Source organism: Gallus gallus, chromosome 31 (assembly GCF_016699485.2).
Source record: "Gallus gallus isolate bGalGal1 chromosome 31, bGalGal1.mat.broiler.GRCg7b, whole genome shotgun sequence".
NCBI lineage: Eukaryota > Metazoa > Chordata > Aves > Galliformes > Phasianidae > Gallus > Gallus gallus.
In genome coordinates, this window is record NC_052562.1 from 2,239,847 (window position 1) to 2,254,181 (window position 14,335).

Here is a 14,335-nt window from a genome sequence, read left to right on the forward strand (position 1 = left end):
TGAAGCTGGAACTGCAGTCCCTGTTGGGATGCCCCACACAGGCGGTCACCTCTCAGCTGTCACACGCTTCCTGGCAAAGCACTGCCAGTGTGTGGCAATGCACGGCATCATCAAGGGGCTGTAAACACAGGACACATGGCTTCAATGGGGTATCCCACATGGGATGTCACAGGTGGTCCGCCAACACGTCCAGCCTGCTGTTCTCTACGAACTTTGGGTTCCAAACTCTGCCCCCCACGGTGCTTTCCTCCACCATCCTCAATGAGGACAGCAGCAGGAACCACTGGGGACACAGTGACACCCACACAGACCTCTGTCGCATGCTAAGGACACACACATGTGCATTATTTTGTACGTGTATCAGTGCACACACACGATGTCACAGACACACAGAGCAGAGCATAACCATGTAGTACACGTGTGTACGGCTGCTGCACCTATGTGACTGTGCACACACATAATATATATGAAGACACACAATGGCACACATGTGGATGCAGACATTATGGGTTGTGCTCACGTGTGGTTGGAAACATGGACACATTGAGGCCTTGGGGTGGCTGGGGCAGATCTGGGGGTCCCACAGGACTGGTGAGGTGATGTTGGGGTGGATTGTCAAGATGTCCTGTTTGCCAGAGGCACGGTGGGTGTATTTGTGGCCGGACTGGGAAAGTGTGAGGGATCCCTGAGGAATGAGGAGTTCTTTTTTTGGCAGGTGGGGAAGGAATGCGGTCCCACAGGGTGGCTGTGGGGCGGTGCTGTGGTTTGGGGTTGGGGGTCCCAGAGCTGGAAAGGGATGGCACAGGACGGACAGAACTGTACGGCTGGGGTGATCGGTGGGGATGGTCGAGTCCTGCGGCTGCCCCCCACCACCCCACCCCATATGGAACCAGCTCTGCCCCACAGAGCAGCCCGGCCCAAGCCTGGGTGCACACCATGGCTCCCAGCAGACACACAGCGCTGTGTGATGGGCACTGTGTGAGCTGAGATGGGGACACGGGGCGCAGTGCGTGCTGATGGAGCGATGGCCGTGGTGCTGTGAGCTGTGACACATCGCTGTGCTCAGTGCTTGTGAACAGCAGAAAAGACGCAGCTGTGCTCTGTGCTGTGTGCAGGGATGGTGGGAACAGGGCTCCAAAGTGAGGAGAAATTCATCCCTTTGGGGGTTTATCTGTGAGACTCCATTTTATGCCACCATGAACACGTGAGCTGTGAATCTTCCGGTGGAATGCACAGCACTGCAGGCAGGCATTCAGCTCAGAACTGTGGCTGTGTGTCTCTGCCAGGCTCCATCAGCCCTCTCTGAGCGGAGAGAAACACCCCAGCGCTCCACATCTGCCTCATCCATGGCACCGCCCTTTGGGGTACGGACATCTGTGACAAACTATTGCCAAGGACGGAGCACAGCAGCAGGAGGGAAATGTCATCCTTGGCAAACACCTGAGAGCTCACCAAGGGCTGCAGCTGCTTCCACTGAACCAGACTGATGTGTTCCACTGAACCAGACTGGCACTCATTGGTTGAGCATCTCAGGCTCACAGCCTTCTGAGGCTGTTGCTATGTTACACTTGGATAGTTTCATTACACTTCCATACCTCTGTTACACTTCCATAGCTCTATTACACTTCCATACCAAGTCTGTTACCAACCCATTGACTTTGGGTACGTTCTGGACTTTTTATAGCAATACAAGGACAATACTGTCACTCGTTTTGACTCTCACCTTTACCTTAGTGCCTGTGCCAATGCTACCTAGGGCATAACTCCCCACTCTCAACTTACTCTGTTCAGCAACTTTCTTTGGGAAAGGCATCTTATCCTGGGCTACATACAGAAATACTGGAAATTTCCACTGCAAAAAGACAATCTACCTCTCACAGAGCCACTGCCATTGGTGCCATGAGGCCGGAGCAGCCTGGGGACAGCAAGACTGCAGTGGGGACAGAGAGTGGCCAGAGAGCTGCTGTCAGTTCCCCTTTTTAGTCCGGATGCTGTGATGTCACCTCCTGATGAAGCGATATTAGCCCATCTGGATGGTTGCACTGGGGTGTCCCTCTGGGGTGGGACAAGTGGAGAGGTGCACATTGCACACTGTGGACTGTTGAGGTGCCCCACACCGCTCTGCACCCTGGGGTGCCACACACTGTCCCAAGGGCTGTTGAGTGTGTCCCCTGGCATGGTGTCCCCAACGCATGCCACACTCTCTGCACAGTGCCCCAATGTGGCTGTCCGTGCTTGCCTGGGCTCTCCAGGGCAACAGAGTCAGACAGTGACTCAGAGGAACAACAGAAGACCATTTATTGAACTGTCCATCTGCAGCCAATCAACTGCCCTGCACTGAAATTAGAGGACTTACAGTAAGTAACAATGAATGCACAATACAGAGAAAGGATACTTTGGCACTGGTGTTATTGCCTTCTCTGCTACCTCCGGGGAAATTGAGGTTATGGCTGCTGCAGGAGAAGAGTAAAGATGACCGGGATGTGAATGAGGGAGAGAGAGAAAATGAAAGAAAGAGGAAATGGAGAGAAGCAGAGAAGGAACGTACCAGAGAGAGAGATGGAAGGAGAAAAGCAATCGTGGTCCGTTTTGAGGAGCTGCAGTGCTGGAGCAGAAGGGGGGATGAGAGCGCTCATCCAAAGGTTGAAGTCTCCACCTGGCCAAAAGGAGACAGCAAGAAATGCAGGTTCTCTGGGCATCCCTTGGTCTGCTGGTGGCAGCTGCAGCTGCAGCATCACAAGGTTGTAAAGAAGTGAGTTCACAATGCCACATTGGTCAGAATGTGTTTGTACAGAGAGGTGCTTGCAGTGAAGCAGTGCCATTGATGGACACACAAAGGCTGTCCGGTTATCTCACGGCATCTCGTGCTTTGCAGCCTCTGTTGTTATGGCAAGAGCCTTGTCTTGCAAATGTTTGAGAGGTAGCAAGCAAAGAAAACCTGTCAGAAAATGGGTTTTGTTGTTCCACAGCACTTGTGTGGAGCAAAGAGTGCCCGTGTGAGGAGTTCCTGCTGTGAGGTTCCTGCAGTGCGAGTGATGGCACAGCTGAGCACAAGGAGCACATTGCATCCATGGCTGCTGTGCCATGAGCACACGCTGCAGGCCAACGGGCAGAAGCATCCAGAATTGCAGGGCAGCCCTTGGAGAGGAGAAGCAGTGCCAGCACAGGGAAGGAAAAGAGCCCTGAGAGCTGGGATGGCCCAGAGGGAAGGAACAGCTCAGTGCTGTGAGCGGCAGCTCTGAGGCTGCTGTACTGCTGAGAGCAGTTGTGTTGGAACACGTTCTGCTCACAGCTGTGGGGATCTGCACCCACGGTATTAAAGGGTGCGGAAGGATTTGAGGGCAATGAAAGGATACTGTGGTTAGAGAAGAGCGTTTAAAGATTTGATGTGATTGGAAAGCACTCACCGCGGATGAGGGCCACCACCATTGGTGCCATGAGGCAGGAGCAGCTTGGGGATAGCTCGACTGCAGTGAGGACAAGGAGTGTCTGGAGATCCACTCTCACTTCCCCTTGGAGACACAGTGGCATGATGTCACCTCCTCATCTCACAATTCTCTTCCCCATGCCGTGGCACCATGGGGCCCAGGATGGGATGACACACGTGGAGTCGTACATACAACCGTTACTGCGGTGTCCCACACAGGCTGACAGCTGTCAGCTGTCACACACTGGCCCAAAAAGGCTGCCTGTGCGTGCCCTTGCTGGGTGTCCCCATGAGATCCAAACTGCAGCACACATGGCTGCATTGAGGTGTCCCACAAGGGCTGTTACATGTGGTCCCCAACATGCCCACCCTGCACATTCCCCACTGTCCCCACCGCACTTTCCCACTGGGGGGCAGCATCAGGAATCCTGGGGACACCTCACATCTGGAAGGGCAGACAGACAATGGCTTCAGGTGGGGGAAAATCACAGCAATCATCTCCAAGGAAACTTATCTGTTTCCTTGACAAGAAACTTATCTCCAAGGATACTTCTCTGTTTTTAAACCATATGCACCACGTCTACCTCTCACTGAACTCCTAAATCTCAAGGAACAGCTCTGGATGCCTCCATGCCTTTTCCAGACCTCACGACCCCAAAAACTACCCTGGATTCACATCTGGAAGTGGCCCCAAATCCCAGAAGTACCCCAGGTGTAGGGGCTGGAGCAGCAGCAGCCACCAGGACAAGGAGGACAACTCATAGGTGAGAGGAGGGGAGAGTGGTTCACCCACTTCCATGGATGCTCTTTGCTTTCCCATGAGAGGCCAACCCACTGCTGGGAGGTGCCTTTCTGTCTGTTTTTGAAGCTCTGCAAAAGAGGAGACAGAAAAGACCACAAGCTGTTGGGACATTCCCAGGAAGCCACACTGGGCAGAACCTTTCCTTCAGCCAATAATACATCTGTTATTTGTTGCCTGCACTCCACTGGTGCGTTGAAATGTACAGTCAGCTAGCAGAACCCACAGTCCTTAGGGCAGAGATCTGTTGGCTTTGGTGAGAAATGTCCGGAGAAGTCCCAGCCAACACTCAGGACTGATGTCTGTCTCATAGCAGACTTAGAAAAGGACGGGCATCATTTTGTGCCCACATTTTTGCTGTGCTGGATGTACATGCTGTCATTTTGAGTGGGGGACACATCAGGTGGGTTTGAATTTAAATAATCCTATTGGCTAAGCTGTGACTGAAATCACTCCATCTCTGGGCTTACGATCTAAAACTGCCTTTCTATCCCAACTCTACTCAGACAATCTGCTGTTTCCTGCAGATTTGTTTCTAGAAGTCCGTTTTCAGCCAAAGCCAACATTACTTCCCTTTTCTATTTAAGCTTCCTCCTTCTGGTGCACCACACAAAACACATCGTGGGCCTCAAACCCTCCTTCCCTCTCTTCCCTCCTCTTTCCATGCACCAAAACTGAAATAATTTCAGGAAAACGATCCCCAAATCACACATGTCAACTCAAGAGTCCCCCAGGTCCATTTCCCCACCCATTTGGTCTACCAGGAGGATGATGAGGATGTGTGGAAGAGTCAGGAGTACGAAAGGACGGCAGAGCTGAAGAGAGGAAGGCAGAAATTAATTAATATCACACGGCTTTGTCTGAACTGCATTGAAATTCCACACATTCCCTTTGGCTTTTAACCCTTCATCTCTCCCTAAATCTCTCTTCTCATTCACTATCGTTCAATAAATGGGAAGGAAGGAGGGAATCCTCAGAAGTGACAGTGAGTCGGTTTTTTCAGGGACGAGGAGAAAACAGGAGTCAGTGAGAGGGACCGGAATCAGACTGATCACCGCTCTGATTCCAAGGTCTGTTTTGAGGAGTGAAAGTGTCGGCCCACAGCACTGGAGAAGGGATGGGGGGGTGAGACTCACCTGGAGGTGGCAGTCCTTAATCAGCAAAGAGCAACGATGGCTGCCGTGAAGATGATGAAGCTCTCTTCTGTTGGCCCTTCCCAGCATCCCTTCCTTCTGTCGTCTCCACTGCAGCACTCTGCTCAGTGCCATCAGCAAAGTGCTGAGGGTGCACTCCATCCCATCATCTGTGTGTCAGTGAGAGGTGGTGAAGAGCAGTGCTCCCAGGAGGGACCTCTGGGGGTCACCACTCATCACCACCTCCACCTGGACATGGAGCTGTTGGCCACAGCCTCTGGCTGCGACTTTCCAACCTATTCCTTCTCTGCAGAACAGCCCAATGCTCACATCCATATCTCTCCCATTCTGAGATGAGGGTGTGATGTGAAACCATGTCATTGTGGAAACCCATGTAGATGACATCAGTTGCTTTTGGATGACATGAATTATCCTCAAATGCTCGTATCTAACCCCAACATACTTCCTTAAGAACCATTAATTCGTTATAACTGGTTGAGAACCTCAAATCCAACCAATCCATCCCAAAACCCAGCCACCATCCATGAAGGCCACAAATATTTCCTAACCACCCCCAAAATCCAACCACCTTCTGTGGGGACCCCAAAATCTGGACCAATCCAACACAAATACCCAATAAAACCTGGGAGGTGTGTGACCATGCGTACACACAACCTCACATGGGTAAGACGTGTATGTGCACAACCATACATGTGCACAAACGCGTGTGTTCTGTGTGCACATGCACTTCAAGATTGCAAAGTGTGCTGTGCTCACAATGCACACGTGCACTACATGCCTGTAACTCTGTACGTCTTCTTTACAAGTTCATCTCCATTAAATGTGTGTGTGCTGCTACGTGTTCACAATAAATGTACACACACGTGTGCTACACTCTGAGCACTGAGGCATGGGGTGTGTATGTGCTGTGCTGTGCCTGTACAGCAATATATGCAATCAGTATTTCCCATGGATGTCCTCAGCAGGTACTACCTGTGTTAGAGTTGCACGTGTGCCCTCACTAAACACACCTTTAGCATGTGCCCCTGTTGGACCACGTGTGTTCCTCACTGTACATCTTAGTCCTTAGGTTGGGCCCAAGTTTGTGTGGGTGCCACTGTGTCCACAAAGTTCCGTGCTGCTGTCCCCCATGGGGATGGTGGAGGAAAGAGCAGTGGGGACAGAGTGTGGTACCCAAAGTGTGTGGAGACAACCGGCTGGATGTGTAGGGGACTGCATGTGACATCTCATGTGGGGCAGACCATTGGAGCCATGTGTACTGTGCTTGGCATCCCATGGGGGACAGAGTGACAGGCCACGTGCTGGAAGTGCTTTGTGGACCGTGTGTGAGCTGACAGGAGACAGCCTGAGTGGGGCAGTGTAAAAAAGATGTGGATACGGATATTTGCGTGCCAACTCATCCTGGGCCCCACACTGCCAACCCCTTGGGGACCGCAATTGTCACATGAGAAGGTGACATCATGGAACTCTATCCAAAATGAGAACTGACTGCAGCTCTCGGCCACTTCCTTTCTTCACTGCAGTCTCGCTGTCCCCACGCTGCTCTGCCTCATGGCACAAAGGGAGGTGGCCCTCATCCTGGTGAGTGACAAAGGGGACGTGGTGCCATGGGGGTTGGTGGCCCTGTGTGGGACCAGGATCATGTCCCTTGCAGGTTGGTGGCTGGTGGCAGCGAGCAGGGCACAGCAATGTGAGTATGGGGACAGGGGAAGAATGGGGGACAGAGGGAGGAGAGCAAGGGCAGGGGGCCAACAGAGGGGCTGAGGAGGGTGTGCAGTGACAAGACTGACTGCTGCCCACGTCCTAGTGCCCGACCCTCCCTGTCACTGCACCCCAGCCAGGGGGGTCCCCGGGGGACAATTCACCCTGCGCTGCCACCTGCCCTGGTTGCCCTTACAAGTTGAGCTCTGCCAGAACACACATTTGAGATCCAAGAAAGACGTGGACATGCTTCAGGACATGGTTGAGTTTTCCTTGCTTAGCCTAGAGAAGGAAGACGCAGAGAAGTATCGGTGCCAGTACCGGGTTTTGGAGCCACCAGGACATCAGGGAAGAGTGACCCCGTGGAGCTGGTGGTGACAGGTGAGGGCACTGCGGAAAATGGGGGGTCTCTGTGCTGTGGTCCCCCCAGCTGCCTGACTGCATGTTTGCTCACTAGGAGTGTGCAAGACCACATGTGCACAAAGACGTGTATGTTCTGTCCACACAAGCTCTTCAAGTGTGCACAGTGCACTGTGTGCAATTCATGCATGTACCACTGCATGTGGTGGTGTGAATTACATCAGTGTGTGTTATCCCGTGCACATAAATAATGTATGTAGAATAATACAACAATAGAACTGCAGAATCTTTAGAGTTAGAAGCAAACTCTTAAAGATCATCAACCAACTCCCTGCAATGCATAGGGACACCAACAGCTCCATCCGCTGCTCAGTGCCCAATCCATCCTGACTTTGAATGTCTCCATGGACGGGGCACCAACACCTTCTCGGCGACACCTGTGCCAGTGACTCACAGCCATTAGTTTAAAACACATTCCCAGTCGATTAAATCTAAATCATTGCTTCTTCGGTTTGGTGCAATTTCCCACTGAAGCCCCTGCAAAGGAGTCTCTCCACGTCTTTCTTACAGTCCCTTTAGATACCGACAGGATGTTTTGGCATCGCATGGGGGACACCGTGCTAAGCCACTCACTGGCAGCCGTTTGGGACAGAATGTGAGACCCAATGGGTGACGGCCTGTATGGGGTTGGGGTACCCCAGTGGTTTCTGTGTGTGTCTTTCCAAAACTGGCACTCCAGAGAGGATCCCAAAGGGCTACCACCCCCTTGGGAACCACAGTTGCCCATCAGGATGTGACATCACAGCCTCCTAGCCACAAAGGGGAACTGACAACAGCTCTCTAGACACTCCCTGTCCCCACTGCAGTCTCGCTGTCCCCAAGCTGCTCCTGCCTCATGGCACCTATGGCCGTGGCCTTCATCCTTGGTGAGTGACAATGGGGATGTGGTGCCACAGGCGTGGGTGTCCCTGTGTGGGACCAGGACCGTGTCCCTTGCAGGTTGGTGGCTGGTGGGAGCGAGCAGGGCACAGCAATGTGATATGGGGACAGGGGGAGATATGGGGATGGAAAGAGGGGACCGTGGTCAGGAGGAGAGCAGAGAGGGCTGAGGATGGTGTGCAGGTACAAGGCTGACTGCTGTCCCCTGTCCTGTGCCCCAACCTTCCTGTCGCTGCACCCCAGCCAGGGGGTGTCCCTGACGAACAATGTCACCCTGCGCTGCCACATGCCCCGCGTGGATGCCTGGGTCCAGCTCTGGCACAATGGAACTCTGAGATTTAACAAGGAAAAAGACAAGGAGCAGGATCAGCTGAGCTGAGTTCTCCTTTGCTGTCACAAACCTGGAGGACACCGGGACATATCAGTGTCGGTACCAGGTGTCAAAGCTCTGAGGACATCCAAAAAGAGTGACCCGTGAAGCTGGTGCTGAACAGGTGAGGGCACTGTGGAAACCGGCTGGCCCTGAGATTTTCCAACATGGCCAAGTCCCATCTCTTCCCCTCCCTGCACACAAAAAACCGCAGCTGCCCCCAAACTCAGCATTTCCCTGAGCCCAGGCAACATGTGGGAATGGGGACTGATGTCACCACCCAGTGCTGGAATGGGGGGTTGTGGTGCCACATTCCTCCTGCACAGAGATGATGCTCGGCCCATATCCTGTGTCGGATCCCCACTGGTGGGGCACAGCCACCTTTTCCCACTGAGGGGAGGACTCTGGCCTCTGCTAGCCACCAGCATGTAAGCCTACAATCCCACAGACCACCAAATTTGTGTCCTCACCCCCTGTAGACAGCGTGATGATGGAGGTGACACCAACACCCTGCAACCCCACTTAAGTCGGAGACCCCATTTGTATACCCCTAGTGTCTGCCATGGGTGGAACTGTCACGGCATCCCTGCCCTGTGAGGGGGACACCCAAACACTCGGAGCCCACAGGTGCCAAGGGGCGGTCCCATGGTGTCACGGAGTTACCTAGATAGATCTGTGCCCGTCACAGGGGGCAGTAGGCTTGCGGGCCCCCTCCCCCCCGGCTTCCCGAGAAAAAAAACGGAGCAGCGGCAACGATCTAAGAAGGAGAACTATTTTACTAATTACGATGTTGGAATGCAAGATAGATGACACGATATAATACAATCTAATTGGGAGTAAGGATAATAAAGCAAATGAAAACGAGCGACAGCAAAAGAGCGATAGAGAGAGAGAGAGAGAGAGAGAGTTTCCGAAACGAAAGCCTTACTTGATGAAGGCAGATGGCTTGGAAAGCACACCCACTCCTCTCCCGGCAGCAAGCAAAGTGAGTGAAGTATACCCACGCTCAACCAGATGACGTATCTTCCGTAATGTGTCTTCCTTCTCTGACTGTGAGGTCCTCTGGGAAACGTAGTTCTTCTCTTTTGTCCATGATGTTATGATGTGGAATACCAATAGCAAAGTTTACAAAACCATGACACAGCTCTACACCAGCAAGGCTCCATGCTGTGACAGGGCCAAGCAGGGACAAGCCATGGCTGCCTGGGAAATGCCAGTGCTGGGCTGCTCCCCTGTTCCTGAGGAGCTGAAAAGGGGCACTGTGTGCCCTTCCCCACTGGGAATGCCTTGGGCTCAGAACCACACAGTGTGCGCTGTGTTGGGAGCAGCACTGCTGACAGCCCAGAGGAGAGGCTGGTTCAGCACGCTGCTGATGGAAGGCTGAAATCCTGGCGGGAGGCATTGGCAGCCCTGCAGAGCCAATTCACTGCTGAACGGAATAGCACTCAGTGAGGGTGTGTGGTGCTGCCAGATCCATCAGATCAGGAAATGATTCTGCGGTCTGAATTAGAAGGACAGGAACGAGGGATGGACCTTGCCTTGCTCTCAGAATGTGAGCCAGAATTTCTCGGATTCATGGCCCTGTAGACAACTTGTTTCTCTCCTCTCCTCCTTCTCCTCTCCTCCTCTCCTCTCCTCTCCTCTCCTCCTCCTCTCCTCTCCTCTCCTCTCTCTCTCTCCTCTCCTCTCCTCTCCTCTCCTCTCCTCTCCTCTCCTCTCCTCTCCTCTCCTCTCCTCCTCCTCTCCTCTCCTCTCTCTCCTCTCCCCTCCTCCCCCCTCCCCTCCCTCCCTCCCCTCCCCTCTCCTCTCCTCTCCTCTCCTCCCCTCTCCTCCCCCCTCTCCTCTCCTCTCCTCTTCTCTCCTCTCCTCTCCTCCCTATCCTCTCCTCTCCTCTCCTCTCCTCTCCTCTCCTCTCCTCTCCTCTCCTTCTCCTCTCCTCTCCTCTCCTCTCCAAACCTCACTCTTCTTCTCTTTTTTTTTTCTTTTTTTTTCCTGCGTTACCATTTCATTTTTTTCAGTGGTTTAGAGATGGTTTTCACCAGTACATTGGCCATCCGTCATCTGTCCTTCTCCGGCTGGATCTCCTGCTCCTGGGGCTGCATTTTCCCAAGAATGTGGGAATTTTTCGCAGAAGTTTGGACAAATACATCCACAAATGATAATTCTACCAGAAATGATGACAAAAACATTTGGAAATGGGAAATCTCCTCCCAGAGGTTGGTGAAAACCCTTCAGATCCATGCATTATCCCAAAAGAAGGAATGAAAACCTTCAGAGGTAGAGGAAGGGTAAAACTTCCAGAAATAGGAATCCTCCCTCACAAAGCAGAATGAAACACTTTGAATCAGAATTCTCATCCAGGAATGTGGATAAAACCCTCCAGAAATGGGAATCCTGCCCCAACACCACGGTGGATCGGGTGCTGGTTTGGGATGTGGAGCTGGAGATGCGCACACGGCAGGGACATGTGTGGCTGTGGGGACAGACGAGGCGCTGATGTGGGGCACATGGTGAGGACACACGTACACAGTGAGGACACGGATAGTGCAGGCACAGGGAGCAGACGTGCACCGTCCCTCTGAGTGGGTCTGGAGGGAGGTTGAATCTTTCTCTGCCTCCTGAGTCGCACCCTCCCAGTCAGCTGGTGTGGATACCACGATGGAGTCAGCCAAGGCTCGGAGCAGAATACACATCCATTTATGGAGAGCTTCTCTTTGAAATCAAACGGCTCCAAAGCAATGCTTTGGAACGAAGAGCTGTCCACAAAGTGTTGCTGGTCACTCATGCGTTCCTTACCAGTCTCGGAAAGCATGCTAAGGACACACACGTGCACTACTGTGCACATATGCTGGTGTACACACGTGGCATCACACAGACACAAAGGAACGGAGTTAATCATGGAGTGACAATCTGTGTACAAATTGTGTGCACATGTGATGGTGCACATGCAGGAAACATATGAATACATGCAGTGGTACCTGTATGCAGTGCACACGTGATGGTGAGCACACACAACACAAGTGCACTGTGCATGCTGGAAGCACATGGTGCATACAACACACACGTGTTGTGCACACCTATGGAGGCATCAGTGGCGCCCCCCAACGGCCACCTCGGTGTAGATAACAGAGGGCTGTGGGGCGGCGGGGGGGCTGGGGGGCTGTGTGCGGGGGTCACAGCTTGCAGCTCCAAGTAGGTCAGTCCCTCGCTGTCACTGGAAGGCACTGGGGACACCGTAGGAAGCAGAGTGCCACCATGGGGGTCCCAAATGTGATTGCTGAGGGACACCCCACGGGTGATGTTTGGGTTTTTTACTACATGGCATGAAAGTTGCGCACGGGGTCTGAGGGTGTTTAAGGATCAGAGGGGTCAGGGGGATCAGGGGGCTCAGACTTGGGTGCAGGGTGCCTCCACGATGCGGATTGGGAGGATTTGGAGTTCCTCGTGGGCTGGGTTTGGGGGTGTGCTAACATTAGGGCAAAGCATGAGAGGGTGAGGAGTCCCCTGGGGTCACCATGGACAGAGTTTGGGGCGCTATGTGGGACTGGAGCACTTCAAGGGTCAGACTGGGATTTGGTGCTCCTGCCCAGTCAATCACCTGGAACTCCATGGCCTCAGGCTTTTTGGGGGGGGCACCTGTGTCAAAACACGGAGGGGAATGAGATTATGGGGGAGCCTGAGGGACGTTTGAGGGGATCTACTGAGAAATAAGGACATTTAACCCCTTCCCCACCGGGCTCTCATCTCTCTGTGTCCGACGTCTGTGGGCAGAGAGGAGGAAGAGATGATAAGGACGAGGATGAAGACAAAAGCAGCAGTGCCCAGCCACCAACCACGCACCACCAGGTTCCATGAGAACTGCCTGTAGCACCTGTGGGGCGGAATGGTGGTTATCACATCCCCAGCCACCACCTCCATGGGGGACGGGAGGTGACACAAGCCACTCATGGGTGGCACAAGGTGTACCCCCAATGGGGTTGAGACCCACCTGGGGTGCAGGTGTGGGTGTCACCTCCAGTGTTACACTGTCCCCAAGGGGTGAAGAAATGAAGGGGTAACCCTTGGGGCGATAGGAGCACCTGTAGGTGCCACTGTCAGCTGGGGTCACCCAAAGGAGTGTGAAAGTGGCTGTGCCCCACCACTGGAGTCCTGGTGCTGGAGAGGAGCTGAGGTCCCATCCTTGTGCAGGAGGAAGGTGGCCCCATAGTCTTGTTCCAGCAGCCGATGGTGACCATTGGTCCCTGTTCCCACATGTGCTCAGGGTGAAGGAAATGCTGGATGGGGGATATCTGACATCTGCACGAGGGAGGGACAGCAGTAGGACACGGTCGTGTGGGGAGCAGCCAGAGCCATGTGTGCACCAATGTCCTCACCTGTCAGACCAGCTCCCCGCCCCCCACACCCCCCCCAACGGGGTCACTCTCACTGACACCTCGGCTGACTCAGACACCCGGTACTGACACCGATAACGACCTGCGTGTACCCGCAGTGTGCCAACAAAGGAGAACTCGGCCGCGTCCTGCTCCTTCTTCTTCCCTTTGTGTACGACCAACCTCCTTCCCGGTTACAGCCAGACCCAGGGCAGCCAGCCGGGGCAGGTGGCAGCGCAGGGTGACAGGATCCCCTAGGGACACCCCCTGGCTGGGGTGCAGTGACAGGGAGGGTCGGGCACTAGGCGGGGGCAACAGTCAGCCTTGTCCCTGCACACCTTCCTCAGCCCCTCTGCTGGCCTCCTGACCACAGTTTCCTCCCTCTGTCCCCATTCTCCCCCTATCCCCAACTCACTTTGCTGTGCCATGCTCGCTGTCACCAGCCACCAACCGCAAGGGACACAGTCCTGGTCCCACACTGGGCCACCAACCCCCGTGGCACCACGTCCCCATGGTCACTCACCGAGAATGGGTTCACTGCCATTGGTGCCATAAGGCAGGAGCAGCTTGGGGACAGCGAGACTGTCAGGGGGAAAGGAATTGGCGGAGAGCTGCTGTTAGTTCCCCTTTTTTTTCAGGAGATCTGAGTCACCTCCTGATGTGGACATATTAGTACATAAGGGTGGTTGCACTGTGGGGCCCCTCTGGGGTGCGACAAGTGGAGAGATGCACTCTGCACACTGGACTGTTGAGGTGCCCCACACGCTCTCAACCCTGTGCTGTCATGGTTCATGGCTGCTGCAGAGAAGCGTAAAAGATGAGGGAGGAAAATGCGAAAGAGAGAGGAAAAGAAAGGAGAGAAGTTGGAGAGAAGCAGAGAAGGAACGTAAGAGAGAGAGATGCAGGGAGGAAAAGCATCATGGTCCATTTTGAGGCGGCGTGCTTGTGCAGAAGGGGGGATGAGAGCGCTCCGCAATGATTGAAGTCACCATCTGGCCCAAAAGGAGACATCAAGAAATGCAGCTTCTCTGGTGTCACAGAGTTATGTAGATAAAGCTGTGCCCGTGACAGGTCCGGAAAGGTCCGGAGGTGACCTCAGCTCTACCAGGAAGGCTCCATGCCGGAACAGTCTGAGCAGGCAAGCCAGGCTGCCTGGGAAATGCCGGTGCTGGGCTGCTCCCCGGTCTGATGGAGCTGAAAAGGGGCACTGTGTGC